The following is a 16,695-nucleotide window of genomic DNA, read 5'->3' on the forward strand; positions in this document are numbered from 1 at the left end:
CAAGGCTGGACTTTATTTATATAAAACCCAGCTGTTCCTCAGGCCAGAGAAATAGGGATGGGATGGGGCAGATGCCAACTCAGATACCACGATTTTGAAAAGCCAAGTCTAGAGAGAAGCCTAGTCCCCCGGCTGAAGTCACCTAAATACATTTTTGCCCAGCAATTACATCTAATTGGCCTATTCAAAGGGAATTAATTTATGCCTGTCACCAGGGCATCATCGATTAGAAGCAACTTGAGAATGAAGCCCCCATGAGCTGAGTAGTTGCCTCTCCAGGGATAATTGGGAGGCAGACAGACCCCAGCCTCAAAGACACTGTTAGATTCACACCTTCCCCTTCTCCTGCTGGGGGAGGGGAGTCTCATATAATCCCAATTTTGATGGAGGCTGAAAAAGGCAGGGAGGGGCTCCACCGAAGGCAGCAGGGACAAGCAGAGACCCAGGTTGGCAGTCTCCACCCCACTGCAGACCTGCACCCTCAGCCATGCTGTCTATCCACTGCATTCCTGAACCTCAAACTGGTGGCTTTACACCCTCAGTGTGATCACTCCCTGCCACATACAGTCTGGCTACTGTGCACCTGCCCACAGTCTTTGTACACTGTGTGCCTTTGTGCATGCCATCGCTTCTGTTTGGAATGCCCTACCCACACTTCTTCACCTTGCAAACTTTTACTCACCCTTCAAGCCCAGCTCAAATGCCCAATCTGAATCCTGCCAACTTCTCAGGGAAGCCTTTTCTTCAATGGATTCGGCTGCTTCTTTTGTGCTTGCTACCAGAATACTGTTTATTTTCCTCTTATACTTATAATTGCACCCAGTCAGCTGCTTATGGATCTGCCTGAGGCTGACCTGAAGGCTGAGCTGCAGCTATAGTTCTCAGCTTCTGATCCTATAGGGGCTGGCACTAGCAGATACCCACTGAATGCTCCTTAAACTGATTTGCACATTTCCTTCTAGATGTGAGGCTCAGAAGTGTTTCCCAAGGTCAGAACTGTATGTAGAAAAATCCCAGACTGTCAGGAGCCTGAGAAACTCTGTTGCCTGATCCCTTCATTGCAGAGCTGAGAAAAGGGAGGTCTGGGTCACATGTGATGCCGAAACAGATAAAATGCTGAGTGAGTCTGAAAAGGAAGGAGCTCCCAGGTACGGGGAGGGAGTAAAGCAGTGAATGTGTGGAGTCCAACCTTCCCAGTGGGAAGTGAGGGCTTTGGCCCAATACACTGTGATGTCACGATGGCCAGCTTGGGCTTCCTGCCTCATCCAGGGCAGGGCCAGCAGGAGAAGAGGCACGGGCTCTGGAGGCCTGAATGCAAACCCAGCTTCTCTTCATACCTGTGTGGCCTCAGGCAAATCACATCCCTGCTCTGAGCCTTGGTTTCCTCATCTGGAAAGATGACTGTACCTTTTCCACAGGGTCCTTCCTGACCTTCTTCCTCTATACGGTTGACTCCTCATTGTACTTCAGGACCAAGCTGGAGTCTCATTTTCTCAGAAGTCTACTCCAGCCACAAATAGAGCACCTGTTAGAAGCTCTTAGAACTGCACTTCTTTGGAACACTCAGCACAGCTGAATTTAAATAATTAACAGTGCAATTAGGCATTTTATAGAAGCCTACCTTGTTTTTCCTATAGTTCCAGTACCCAGAACACTGATGAGGCTTGGGGAGAATCTGTACAAAGTCCTGTTCGGTTGGGGTGTGTCCCTGAGATAACACAGTGCCCTAAAGCCTCCAGAATACAACCACTTATTTAACAATTTTTTTTCAGTTTTTTTTTTTATTGGAGTTCAATTTGCCAACATATAGCATAACACCCAGTGGTCATCCTGTCAAGTGCCCCCCTCAGTGTCCGTCACCCCAACTCCCGCCCACCTCCCTTTCCACTACCCCTTGTTCGTTTCCCAGATTAACAAACTTTTATTGAGCTCATCTGGGTACCAGGCCCCGTGCCTATTGCCAGGGACAAACAAAGGGGTTGTAGGTGCAGAGCCTCAGAGGGGGTCTTAGTGAGGTAAGGGAGACGGTTACATAAACAACATAGGTGAGCAGATTCTACACAGAGGTATGAAGGAGAAAGTAATTGATCTTAGAGTGAGGTCAGCAAGGTGATGTTTACCTGCTGGGGTCTGAAGAACACAAAGAAGACTTTCTATTCCAGAATATTTTCCCAAGCATTTAACACAGTCCCATGTCCATCCTCTTTTGCCCTTACTGTCCTCTCCACCATTTCACTACGTATATATGAAGGTGGCAGCTTATTCAGTGGAAGGAGGAACTGAGGAACCAAGTCCCCTCTCTAGGCCCACTTTTCTCCTCTGTAAAGGTGAGGTGGTTCAGACAGGTTCAGTGGTATCTTAAAGATTTTATTTATCTATTTGAGAGAGAGAGAGAGAGAGAGAGTGTGTGTGTGTGTGTGTGTGTGTGTGTGCACATACCTGTGAGTGGGGAGAGGGCAGAGGGAGAGGGAGAAAGAATCTTAAGACTCTATGTGCAGAACATGAAGCCTGACATGGGGCTCAATCTCACAACCCTAAGACCATGATCTGAGCCAAAACCAAGAGTCAAACACTTAACCAACTGCACCACCCAGATGCCCCTAGGCTCAATGGTATCTGGAACCTTCCTCCTCAACATTGTGTATAGGGAAGTCAAAGAAAGATGAGTAGTCTGCAGGGGTCATAACACACAAATATCTCTGGCTGGCCTTGGATGGAGACCTCAGGGCCTCCTGGAGGGAGGTAGGGAGTATAAGGTGAAAACGGAAGGGCCTCCTCATTCCAGAGGCTGAGCAGCACCTCAAACTCTGAAGTCCATTAAGCCACTGACTCACCCTATGGCTCTAAAGCCAGCCTTGATCTCTGGCCTCAGGCCAGTAAGGCAACTTGGGTTTGGACCAGGGACCTCCCTGGAAACTAGATGCAGCATCTATAAGGAGTGTCCCGGGAGGGGAACAAGGGCCCAGAACAATCCCTAGCTGTATGACATCACCCTCCTTTTTTCTGTTATCACGAAGAGCAGCTCCAGGTGTGGCCTGGGTCTTGGCCACACCCTAATTCCAGGTCAGTCCTGAGACCCAGTTTTGCTCACCTCCATTCCTCATGGAACACAAGGCTCTGTGGCAGACACTCTTGAGTTCCAGGTCCAACTCTGCCGTTGGCTGGCTATGTGAGCTTGGATGAAATTCTTCCCTTCCTTGGTATTCTCCAAACCCTCAGTCTTAGAGAGCTTCTCCTCCTGCCCATTTTCAGATCCCTTCTTCATAATAGGTAACAATAATAATAATATCCATAATTACATTCACTAAGAACCTGCTTCATGCCAGGCCCTGCACCAAGCACCTGGCATGGGTTACTTTAACTTGTCACTATCTATGATCCCCATTTTAGAGCTGAGGAAACTGAGGCATACCCCAGGAAAACAGCTTACCCAAGGCACCAGAGAGTAAGTACTGTGCCTATCTCCTGGTCTTGTTCAGGTGTTTGTTTGCCTACTCCAAATGGTGGCTGTTGTGAGAATCAATGGAGCTAAGAGGCACAGAAAAGCTTTGTATAATGTCAAGTGCAGTGCACAGTTATGCAGCTGCCACATCAAGGTTTCATAACTTTCTGGGTTTTCCATCCCAGCTTTCTGGCCCACAAAAGGAATCTCCAAGACAGCCTCTCTGGCAGGGGTTCATCCAGCCCCTTTACACATACCCACTGCAATGGTGAGTCACTGCCTCCTAAGGTGGAGCAACTCTTGCCAGAAGCAAGAGACCTGCAGAGCTGGGACCTGCCTCCTTGAGCCCCATCACAGGTCCTGACTCTGTGCTCCAGGTTCTCAGACCCTGTCTGTTGCCTCCTCTGCCACAGATGTCTCGGAGCCTCTGTTTTCTCACCTATAATATCAGGCTGATAATCAAGGAGGTAACATATATAAAGTAGTGGAGTGTGCACATATGTATATAAAATACTCTTCATACCATGCAATCTGCTGGGTGTTGCTTTCTTACCCCATTCATATCCTTAATTTCACTTCATTCTTGTACACAGAGGGTGAGGAGGTTACTATAATCCAAGAGTTTAAGATTCAATAGCTATATATCTCTAAACTACATCTTAACCTGCTATACCTTCTCCCCCTCAACTGAACAAAAGGCCTATTTTTTTTTTAAGATTTTATTTATTCATGAGAAACACACAGAGAGAGAGAAAGGCAGAGACACAGGCAGAGGGAGAAGCAGGCTCCATGCAGGGAGCGCGATGTGGGACTTGATCCCGGGTCTCCAGGATCACACTGGAGATCCTGGGCTGAAGGCAGCGCTAAACCGCTGAGCCACCCGGGCTGCCCAAAAGGCCTATTTTTGAAAGACAGGCAGAAACCATCTATCCACTTCCCCTAATGTGTCTGGCACAGGATTCTGTAAACTATTGATGAAATCATTGATGAAAACAACTTATAAATATGTATAACCAACAGATCACACTTATTAAAAGAAGACTGCCCAGAACATATGAGATCAAGTGGGGTTTCAGAGTGTTCCTTAGAAACCCCACACTCCTGTGGGTGAGGATTCACAAATGTTTGCTTCCCATTTTGTGGACACAGACATTGCTATGGTGTTAAAAATAACAGCTAAAGTGTACTAGGCATCTAAAAGGCACCCAGGCCCAAGCAACATTCCTTGCAAGTATTAACTAATTCGAACTTCACAACAATCTCTTGAAGTAGGCAATGTCATCTTCCCTGTTTTTATAGATGAGGCAGTTAAAGCACAGAATGGTTAAGAAATCTGCCCAAGGAAACACAGCTAGAAACTGGCAGAGCTGAGATTTGAACCCAGCCATCTGCTCTAGAACACAGGCTCTCAACCCCCCTAATACATCCCTTTGTATAATCATCACCCCTCATTAGGCTGTAAGAGCAGCATTGCAATCCATAACTCCCAGTTTCTAAGATGTCTATTCATCATGATCATCTCATTAACTGATTTCCAATGAAGTATTTAAAAATTTGTACTTTTGAAAGAGAATTACAATAACAAGCCCTTGCCTTCTTTGTTGGAGCTCCAAGTCAGATTTCACTAAAAGGATCCTGCTACAACATAAAGTTTGAAACCCACTGAGATGAAGTCCGTGAGGGAACTCCCAAGAAGCATCAAATAACCAGTCTTCCCATCTGCTTCAGTGCAGTTGGGCCTCTGCCTGCAGGAAGAGGACTTCTGTCCTCTCCCAAGGCAGGCCAGAGCACAGGAGCTACACCTCCCCAAGCGCAGCCTTTTCAGCACTTCAGAAGATTCAGATGCAGTGGCAAGGGGCATGAAAAACATGTTTCATTGTACCAGGGGATGTCTTCTGAAACTGGGTCCGGAGCTGATACTGAGTCTTCCCATGGTCTTCTGGGGCCTTTCCGACCTTGGGGCCTGGGCAGTTCAGGGACTGCTGAAGCAGTACCTACAGCAGCCCACCTGCTTCCTTAAGACTCTAATCTATCCAGCCAAAAACAATCCCATGAGTTCAGATTGCCTGGCCTCAGCAAGTTACAACAGCCTCGTGACAGATTCTGGTATCCTTCCCAATTGTGTTTAATTACTGATCATGAATGAGAGCTCACTACCTCTCGAATCACTGCTGGACATATCTCTCAGTGTAAAAGTCTGATCATAACAGAGTACAGATTTTAAGATCTCTGTGAGGCAGGGTGTGTGTGTGTGTGTGTGTGTGTGTGTGTGTGTGTGTTGTCTTATTTTCTTAATTAAAATCATGCAAACAAGTCTGAAATTTCAAGTGCTTGGGTCATGCCTTGACCTGGAGAAACTTCTCTTGGGCTCTAGACCAAACTCATGCACGAAGAGAATGGATCTGTTTACATAGAGACCAGCCACACCATCCCAAAAAACAATCCCAACCCTGAGACATTCATCTTGCAGGAAAATGGCCAAAGACTCAGGCTTCTCCAAGACAGGGAAACACTACAATTCTCAGGGGCAAGCTCAGAATTCCCCAGCACATGGCTCAGCGGCTGCCTTCATCTCTTGGAGCCTGGACAGTCTTGGGGCATTCTCAAAGAGCCAGATGAAACACATTAATTCATCACTCAGAAATTATTATGAGCTTTTTGTCCTGTTGACCTGGAGTACTGTGAGCACGGATGATAAATTCCCCAAGGACCCTTCCTGAGCCTAGCCAGGCGATCTAAGGAAGCGTTAACCTCCAGCATAATATTATGCCTTTGATTATTATTGCACTAATGTGTGCTGTTCTGTCTATATATAGTTTTTACATCATCCCCTGGTCATGTGGATCTAAGCAAGTGGACAGCCATTATAAGTTGTCCATTCTGAACGCCTATAATAAGGACATTTCCGTTCTGAAGATTCATACTCCATTGTGTGACCTCACCTTTGACAGCTGGAGGGCCGATTCCAGTTGGGAAGTTCTCAAAGGGGGTGAACCAGCAAGAGGGAAGAAGCTATACCTAGATAGAGATACCTTCCTTCCTGTCCTAGCTCCGTCACTTAACTAGCTTACAAATCATGTCACCACCCTGAACCTCAGTTTCCTCTTCTATTAAAAAAGTAAAACTGGTTAACTACTGCCAAAGGGACATTAAGCAAATTAAATGAAGCGATGCATATCAAATGACAAAGAACTTCACAGGTAAGATGACAGCACAGGCGTTGGAAACTGCCTGGGTTAAAATTCTGGTTCTGCTGTGACCTTGGAGCCTTAAGTATTGCACCTTAGCTGCCTCATCTGCTAAATATAGATTTTCTTAAAAAGCATCTATGTAGCAGGGTGGTTTTTTGGATTAACTGAGTTAAAACATTCAAGGATCTAAGACAGTGCCTGGCACATAGTGAGCATGCAGTAAAGTCTCACATGCTGTGGGCACAGTAGTGTATATTTGCTTCAGCTCCCAGCAGCAAAGTATAAGACTGACAGTATGATTTTTAAAGACCTGACAAAGCCCATGTATGTACACCATCTCTGACTCCTCAGGATAGCTCAGAGATGAAGGGACCATCATACTATGTGAACAGGTGAGAAAACAGGTGTACATCAGATGACAAGGTAAGGTACAGGGCAGACCTGCACTTATCCTCTCTTCCTGCCATGCCATGCTGCCTCCATGCTTTCGTCATCTGTGCTGCCTGCCTAACTGCCATCAACCACCCTAAGAAACCCTATGCTAGGGGAGCCCGGGTGGCTTAGCGATTTAGCGCTGCCTTCAGCCCAGGGCCTGATCTTTGAGATCCAGGATCAAGTCCCACGTCGGGCTCCCTGCATGGAGCCTGCTTCTCCCTCTGCCTATGTCTCTGCCTCTCTCTCTTTCTCTCTCTTTCTCTGTGTGTGTGTGTCTGAATAAATGAATAAATAAAATATTTTTTAAAAAAAGAAAAAAGAAACCCTATGCCAGGGAGTTCCAGAGTGGTGCGAGCTCTGGTTTATTCTGCTTTCCATGACTGCAGTAGCTGTGGCTTAGAGACCGTCACCCTTAAGAGGACGAAGAAGCTAGGTCCTTTTGCCATGCCTGAATCTCTTGGCCTTGACACACCTTATTGTGGTGGCTTCTTTCCTCCACTCTACCACACATCTGACAATCACTGTGGTAGAGCACCAGCTAATCATGTCACTCTCTTGCTCTACAACCTTCAATAGTTCCCTATGGTTCACAGATTAAATCAAGTCACATAGGAAGGACAAGTGCAGGTGGCCTGGGTGGCTCAGTGGTTTAGCACCGCCTTCAGCCCAGGGTGTGGTCCTGGAGACCTGGGATCGAGTCTCACGTCAGGCTTCCTGCATGGAGCCTGCTTCTCCCTCTGCCTGTGTCTCTGCCTCTCTCTCTTTCTCTGTCTCTCATGAATAAATAAAATCTTAAAAAAAAAAAAAAAAGGAAAGAAGGACAAGTACAAATGCAACATGTATTCATTCATTTTCAAGAACCTCCCAGCCTTATCACCACACACCCTTCTTCTACCATGGCTGGGCCAGTCCCCTCTCAGTTCCCTGGGCCACTATAGTCTTTGGTAAGGAGCACTCAGAACTGCTAGTCCTGAGCAGTTTCAGAGCAGTCACAGGTGGGAGAGACACCTGAGACCCAGATGCTCAAAATTCACATAGTCAGGAACAGAGCCAGGATCTAAATTCCAACTTGTCTATACTCCCAGAACCATTCTGAAAAGCAAATTATTTGCTGATCTGACCCTAAATGACCAAGTCCTAGGAAATGGTCTGAAGAGTTCAAATAATTTAAACATTTTTGGATCTTAACATTTCTTTCCAATAGTGTCTCATTGAAGTAAAATCTAAATCTTTTACAAAGGCTCCTGCTCACCCCACTCCCATCATTCCCTCTGTTTTGTTCTGCACTCCAGCCATGCTCGCCTCCTGGCCTCTCCAAAAACCTTACCAGGGTCCTCTAGCCTCAGGGTCATTGTCTCTGTTGTTCCCTCTGCCTGGAATGCCCTTCCCTCAATGCCAGTCTGATCACCATTCAGGTTTCACCCAAATATAACCTCCTCAGAGAAGCCTTCCTTGTTATCCTGTCTAAAAAGTCCCTTGGGCAGCCCCGGTGGTGCAGCAGTTTAGCGCCACCTGCAGCCCGGGGTGTGATCCTGGAGACCCGGGATCGAGTCCCACGTCAGGCTCCCTGCAAGGAGCCTGCTTCTCCCTCTGCCTGTCTCTGCCTCTCTCTCTCTCTCTCTCTGTGAATAAATAAATAAATCTTTAAAAAAATAAAAAAAAGTCCCTTCCACCAGTCACTTTCTATCATGGTACTCTCCCCCGCCCCACAAAATAATCTCATCACAAAAGAATGCTCTTGTTATCTATGATTATCTTATTTACTTCTTAGTCTGTTTACTCTCTTCCTCTCCCTAGTAGAACACCACATGCGCCTGAGCAGGGACCTCATCTGTCTTCTCCCTACTGTATCTGACGCTCAGAGAGCACAGCCCAGCACACAGTAGGCTCTTGATGAAATGGAGAGATGACTGTTCTCTTTGGCTGCATCCTATGCATGATGTGGTCATCCCCCATCCACCGGCAGGGGAGAGTAGGGTCTAATATCTCAAGCACCACCCAAACTCAGGCTGGAACAAAGACTTCACTCCTCCTCTGGGGCTCAGCTGGTCAAGAAGACCTGCTGCTGACATTTTACCAAAAAGCTTGTGCCACAAGACCATCTTCTATTAGTGAGAATTATTTTCACACCTCCCACAGGGGGAAACCTTGATTTTATGAAGGCAAAACCACATTGTGATTAACAGTTAATCAAGATTTCGTCTATCTTATAGCTCTGCAAGGAAAAAAAATAGTTGGCGGCCTTAATATCGTGCTAGTAAATGTTACAGTAAGTGTGTTTCTGACACGATTTTCTTATTAGGGTCCTTCCCTGTAAATTTTATTGCATTTAATTAAAAATTATTGCTAAAAGAAACAGCTGCAGATGGTCTTATTTTAAGTCAGAAAATTAAAAACTGAATATTCTCATCAGTCAATTTCAACAAGAAGCACAGCCGCATGCATTAGGAATGTGATGGTTTTGAGATTATAATAATTTTTATGGCATTTCCAGGTCCTTTCAATGAAACTTAATGAAAGCTCTGCATGAGTTCATTTGTCAAAAACATAATAATAATAGGAAGGCTCCCAGCTTACAGGCAGATATAAAGATACCCATGAATACTATGGCTGGGATGTGCCAAAAATCCAGGCAGGCAGCTCTCAGCACCAATGGAATTAGTCAGCGGGAGGTTTAGTTGCAGCTCTGCCGTGCACCCACCCAAGGATTTATAGCTGAGGCTGTAAATTACCTTTGTATTACAATGATGCATGTATTTCTTGTGGTAGCAAAATAAAAATCAGGCTTCACTCTTTCAGGGAGTCCCCTCAGCAAAATATTTCCTGCATTCTAAGGATGGTGAAGGCACACTAGGGTCTGGGGAGGAAGAAGGGAGATTTTGTGTTGGCTTTAGGAATTCTAGCCGCAGTCGCTGTCCTTGGTCTGGACTGCCTGCACAATTATCTCTCCCAGCTTTATTACTTGGCTTGTGTCCTTTAACTTTTAAGGACTGAATTCTTATTACTTCTTGCTTGTCTTTTACTGGAAACCAACTCAAATCAGGCTGTAACAAATAAATAAAAGGATGAGGAAAGTATAGGGAACCCCAAGCTAGCTCTGGAGTCAGCACCGGAGGAGTGAGTGGCTGTGTTCATGGTAGCACCCTACTCCTCCCCTTCCTGCTGCTACAGCTCAGTCTGGTCTTCATGCTCTCCAGAGGGAACCACTGCAATGGCCTCTTGACTAGTCTCTCTGCTTCCCCTTTCTTCATCCCTCCACTTCACCCTGCCAACAGAGTGTCCATGCCAATACACCATCTCCATTGTGGGTCTGTCCTGCTGAAATCCCACCACGGTCCCCCTTCTACCCAGGGGCAATGTACTCAATCATCAAGCTGATATTCGAGGGACTTTTCGGCTGGGTCCCAAATGCCTTCCCAACTTTATCATCCAGACATGTATACTGAGGTCCATTTGAGCACTTCGTGGTCCTTTCTTACCCCCCCAGACTCATGCACAGGCTTGTTATTCCTCCCGGACTGTTTGTCTCCATCATGAACTCCTATTCCTCCCCAAAACCCACCTCAAGTGTCTCCCAGATAGTCCAGGCTTCCCACCGTCCCTTCTCCAGACATGAGGAGCTTCTAGTGAAATCTTTATCACATGGGTTCTTTTTTTTTTTTTTTTTAATTTTTTATTTATTTATGATAGTCACACAGAGAGAGAGAGAGGCAGAGACACAGGCAGAGGGAGAAGCAGGCTCCATGCACCGGGAGCCTGACGTGGGATTCGATCCCGGGTCTCCAGGATCGCGCCCTGGGCCAAAGGCAGGCGCCAAACCGCTGCGCCACCCAGGGATCCCTATCACATGGGTTCTAATGACCTCTCCCCATAGCTGGGCTGGAATGCCTTGGGGTGGGAACCTCTAGTACCTAAAACAGTAGCTGATGTTTGGTAGATGCTGAACACGTTAGCTAAGTGAGTGATGAACTAGCTGAGCTGGTGCAACATACTACTCTAAGAACTGAAAATCAGAAAAATGTGGTGAGTTTAGTCCTTAGTCTTTCAACCCAATCTCTTCCATATATTCTCCATGCCTGCCAATGATGTGAGCTGTTTCCCAGAATAAAGATATCAAAGCTCTTCCTGACCAAGATTAAATCATGTTTACTGCAGCTTCACCTGCTTAAACAACAGGCCTGTGTTTCTCCACATGTCCTCGCATGTCTCTCCTACCTCCATGTGCCAAGAGCCCACTTTTCCTGCAGTGTCCATGAAGCCATCCTACCCTCCTCTAGACTCCTCCCTTTGGATCCTGAGCATTTTCTACCTTGCATTCCAGGGACTTGGGTAGAAGTCCTCTTGCTATCTTCCAACTATAAGCCCACTGAGGCCAGTGATGGTACCTACCTCCTCCACCTCCCATCCATATTTTACTGGGCATGGTTCCTCAAGAATCAATCATTTCTCAAATGGCCATCATCAGCCAAAATACTGAATTGCCAAGATGTTCCCACTCCTTATCCTCATATGAATGCTGGATAATATGGCCAGTCCACAAACTCTTGAACATGTAATTCAAGCCGCATTCCAACAATGAACAGCTCTGTAAGAACCCTGGGCTAGGAGAAGAGAGTCCCGAAATGCTGGACCTCAGACCTTTCACAGCTTTCCCTGGAAGGCATGAGCACTCATGAGCTGCTGCTCCTGGGTGGGCTGAATCATCTGAAGCTCCCCTAACAAGCAGTACAACCCAAAGAGATGGCCTGGTCCGAACACAGAGTTCCTGGTGGCTCTGAGGGAACAGCTGGCCACAGGAGGGTAAGGGTCCCCCACTGTGGCCCTGAGGGAGGGCAAGATGTCTGAGTAGCTCATTAGCAAGTTCCAGGAAAGCTTATCAGCCTTTTTTTATGAGCTGCCAACAGCGCAGCAAACCTACCACCCATCAGAAAGGAAAGTGTCCCTCCACTTTTCCTTGAGCCCTCTGGACCAATAAACAAAGCCAACACTTTCATGGTGACTGTGCTACCCCATTTTCTGCAAAGGAGACACTACAGCTATTGAAGACCACCAAAAAACATGGCATTTTTTTCAACTACAGGAAACAGGTGGTAGTGGAAAAAGTACTGGATTCAGCGTCAGAGAGGCCTGGATTTGAATTTTGGTTTGGCCACTTACTACTTGTGCAACAGAGGACAGTTTATAGCACTTGAAACTAACGTGCCTAACTAATCGTGAATTACAAGTGAAATAACAGCTATAGTCAGAGTCATAGAGATTATGGAAGGATAAAAACTTTGGTCCTGCTGTCCTTGGTGTAAGAGGCTGCTAACAACTCCAAATCACTATTGCTCAGGCTGTTGTCTGCAGCCCTGACCCCAAACCAGGAGGAAGTTAGAGGGAATTCTGACACCACACCCCATAGCTGAAGCTTGCAAATTCATTGCCCCAGTTTTATTGATGTGGAGTCCTGAACACTGAGTCAAATTCATGCAGAACTATCATATGGAGAGAAAGGGAGAGACAGAGAGAGACATCCCCACAAAGGGACCTTTCTCAATCTATACCTCTGGAATCCAATTCAAATCCTGCATCCACCACTATGTGACCTTGACCATATCACTGAATAATAGCTAATACTGATCATTTCACTATGTGTGATATTAACTCCTTCAGTCTTAACAATGTTATAAGGCAAGAACTATTATGATTGCCTATTATGGATAAATCAAGGCATGGGCCCTGTTCCAGGTCACACAGATAGATAGTAAGGGGTGGAGCACAAGACTCAAACCCCAGGCAGCCTGGCTAAAGCCCACATGCTGGGCCCCTGTACTCTCATAGGCTCTCCCTGGGCTCCATTGTCTTCATCAGTATACATAAAAAGTCACCATAAATGCATCAAGAACAATATGAGGACTGATCATAACAGCTGGAGAGAACAGAGAAAGAAAGAGATGAGAAAAAGCCAGTGTGGCAATATGTAAATGGTAAATCTAGGTGGTGGGCAAATGAACATTCATCACTGTAAACGCTCTTTTAACTTTTCGGTAAGTTTGAATATTTTCATAATGAAAGGGGAAAAGCAGCTTCAGGGATCCGTGTTGATGTATAATGCTGAATGATTAAAGTAGGCTCATCATCACGCAAAACATAAATACACAATTACAGGATTTAAATGAGACACTTACGACAAACTAGTAGTCTATGTAGTGTTCTGCATCAAAGGGATATTTATTGAGTGTTTACAAAGCACCCAGCACTGTGTTGCTGAAGACAAGTGCTTAATAAATGATAATTATTTGACCCTTGTGAAGTTCAAAATCACCAACTTGCATGGAATCATAAAACTCCTGATCATCAGCATACATGTATTAAGCTCCTAGCACATGACCAACATCCTGAGGGGCTATGGGATACTCAAAAGTAAAGACTTGGTTCCCCCCAACCAAGAGTCCCGACTAAGGACATTAAACAGCCTATTTGAAAAGTAAATATTAGACTCAATCTCTGGTCCATTTTTTTCTTTTTCGCAAGGGTCAATTCAGGGGAGAAAATTAGAATGTTCTGGGGATATGCCTTAAACTAAAAGATGATGAAACTTTTTGTATACCATGGGGAAGATGTACATAAATAACAATTCATACAATTTTATTTTACAAGACAGAGAATTGTTAATAAGATTATTGCGGCTCCTAAAATGTTATTATCTGGGTATATAAATCTCAAAGGAAGTAGTCATATAGAAGAAACTTTACAATCATCCATTAGATCCCAAGCTGCTACTCTGATTTAGGAGTCTCTAAGGGCTCTCTGAATTTTCTATTCTATACATGTTTTTTGAAGGGAGGTGCTTTTAGTGGAAAAAGGGCTTGGATTTAAATAACAGTGAATCACACCAGAGAGAGAGAGTTATTCCCTTTTCAGTCCTCTTGAATCCTTCTGATTATGCCAAGGAGAAAGTCTCTGTGTGGTGCCAGGACGTCTTTAACACCTCTCCCTGTTTAACAAAGGGACCAGGCTTCCAGCTCCAGCCTTGGCAAGTAATAACCTCAAGCTAGAATTTATCCGTTATTTTCCTTTCCTTTGTATCTTATTTGTACAACTGCCTTCTATTTATGGCAACCAATAGTGTTTTTCCATTTCCCAAACATGACATAAAATTTCCTTTCTAAATATTTTTGAAGTAAAAAAGAGAGGCTGATTGGAAGAAAAACAATAAGTAAGTGATAGTATAGATGGCATAACAGAAATGGCAAAAGTGCTACAGGTAAGGCAAATGGTTGAGGAATACAGATCTGCTCCAATCTTACCATTTTACAGATGAGCAAACTGTAGCTTAGCCTTTTCCAAGATCCCACAGCAAGTCAGTGGCTGAGCGGGCTTTGAACCCACATCGTTCAGGGGTGTTAATATTTATTTTGGCTTCTGTCCCTGATCCTCACACTGAAGCAAGGTGTGGGGCAGGACAAGGAGCGGAAGGAGGAGGCACTGGCTCCCTAGCCTCTTGCCTCATCCTGTCCTGCCCAACCTAAAGCACCCCAGGCACCTCTCGGCACATGTCTCAGATCAGCAGCACCCTGGCCACTAGATTCTCCAAGTCCCTGCTCAGGCGAAGAAGCACTAGGACCTCCCCCTCCCACCACGGCAGTCCCTTGTGCCTCTAAATTTGATGTGTCTGAAGCCTCCCTTGCCCAGACCTGTTCCAGCCCAAAGTGAGGATTTTTCTCCCCCTTTGCTTCCATCTGTTTCATGCAGGAAAACGGAAGAGAGCTTTGCTCACTGATTGATGTCCAAGAGGATGTGGTTCCTGCATGGGAGATTTATCGTGGTCACTCTGAAATAGCATCAGAGTAGGGTAACAGCCCTCTGAGTCTGACAGTCCAGGATACTCAACCATGGCCCCAGGCTGTAGCATCAAATGTGAGAAAATGCAGGGAAAGCACCCAGCACAATGCCTGGCACACAGGAAGCAGTCAATATATGGTAGCATTGACATTTTCTTGGGAAATTTTCCCTTATACTCATGTTAATTTGGATGAAGGGACCTTTATTGGGTTTTGGGCACAGTACAGATCAAGGCAACACAGACTCTGCAAATGGCCAAGCCACCTATGCACTAGACAACTTGGGAGAAGGGGACGCGTTGAATGTGAATGTGGCCCTGGAGCAGTGCAGTGTAGAGTCTGCACAATCAGCTCTGGCATCCCTTAGTGTAAATTCACTAAGAACGCCCGAACCAGGTACCAGGAAATCTTGAGTCCTAGCACTGATTTCTCCACTAAATTGCTTCCCTCTCTGTGCCTCAGTTTCCTCCTCTGTAAGAGGACCAAAGGTTGTCTGGAGTTCCCTCCCAGCTATAATATTCAGCAATTGTACAGAAGCAGATTTCAATTGCTGAAGGGCTGTCATACAAAAGAGGAAATGAGCTCACTTGCCTGGCCTGAGACGGGAAGAGCCAGCATGAGTGAGGTAGGGATATTAAGAGACAGCTTTTGCCTCAGTCAGAAAGGAAATTTTAATCAGAATACCTAGCAACAGATGAGGCAGCTCTGGGAGGTGGTGAGTTCCCTGTGGCTTGAGGAATTCAAGTACAGACTGGGTTAGAGAAAGGCCTATCAGAGTGGGAGCCTTGACCATATGCCCTTTGAGATCCTTTCTAGCAGGGTGATTCTGGTTTCAGAGCTTGGATCTATTTTCATCAATGCTAGGAAGCACTCAGCTAGGCCTGGATCTCGTCAAATCCTGCTGATAACTATTAATGCAATGAACTGGTCGGCTGTGCAGCTCTCACCCTCTTAGAGTTTGCACACGTCCACACTCTCCAAATTAAACTCAGTCCCTCCAACAGTGTTAGTGTTTACCCTGGCCCCAGCAAACAAACCGTTTCATTCTGGAAAGAACTAATTAATGGCCTCACCCAGACTTGGGGGAGGGAGAAGATGGAGAACCATGTAAAAAACTCAGGAGAATAAACCACATAAACACTTTTAGCATCTACACTCCAGCGACAGCTCATGCTAATTGCAAATCATCTTATCTATTCATTACTGCAGGCGCCCCGGGAACTCCTAGCAGCAGCAGCTGTGTGTGACTGGGTGAAGTCATTGCACACGAGGGGTCAGAATCAGGATATCCTTTAACCACCATTTTCACTTGTATTAATTCCTATCAGGCACTCCCAAAGAGAGTCAATGGTTGAGGTTGAACTGCATTGCCTTTAAGTTGCATTCACGAGGTACAAAAACTGCAGGATTTGGCAATTATCCATTTGGAATGATCAATAAGGGCATTCAGTCTTGGGAAGGTGGGGTCAGAAAATCCCTACTGTTGTCAATAATTTCAGTGTTTCACTCTTATTTCCAAGGTGAATGACTCAAAAAAAAAAAAAATCAGTTGGATGTACCTCTTAAAGGCTTCTATTCAGAAATTTAGCTTAAGGCACCCTTAGCTCTTTAAACAATTTAAACAGATTGTCTTTTCTAGTTCCCTTGAATAGAGTGCATATTTACACAGTAAAAGAGTATCAATCTCAATTTAGGGTATTTTCCTGATGGTGAAAGATATTTAGTTTGGCAAGATACCAGGGCCTTCTCTCTTGGTGACTTTCCTGGAGGGAACTAGCAAACCCATCTACCTAGATGAGAA

General features: G+C 45.5%; 1 protein-coding gene across 2 annotated transcripts in view; it reads right to left on the reverse strand.

Moving 5' to 3' along the window:
• FGD5 (FYVE, RhoGEF and PH domain containing 5) overlaps window positions 1–16,695 on the reverse strand; it is a 120,875-nt gene that overhangs the window by 92,427 nt on the left and 11,753 nt on the right. The gene's annotated exons all lie outside the window — the stretch shown is intronic.

The sequence above is a fragment of the Vulpes lagopus genome, chromosome 7, assembly GCF_018345385.1.
Source record: "Vulpes lagopus strain Blue_001 chromosome 7, ASM1834538v1, whole genome shotgun sequence".
NCBI classification, from domain to species: Eukaryota; Metazoa; Chordata; class Mammalia; order Carnivora; family Canidae; genus Vulpes; species Vulpes lagopus.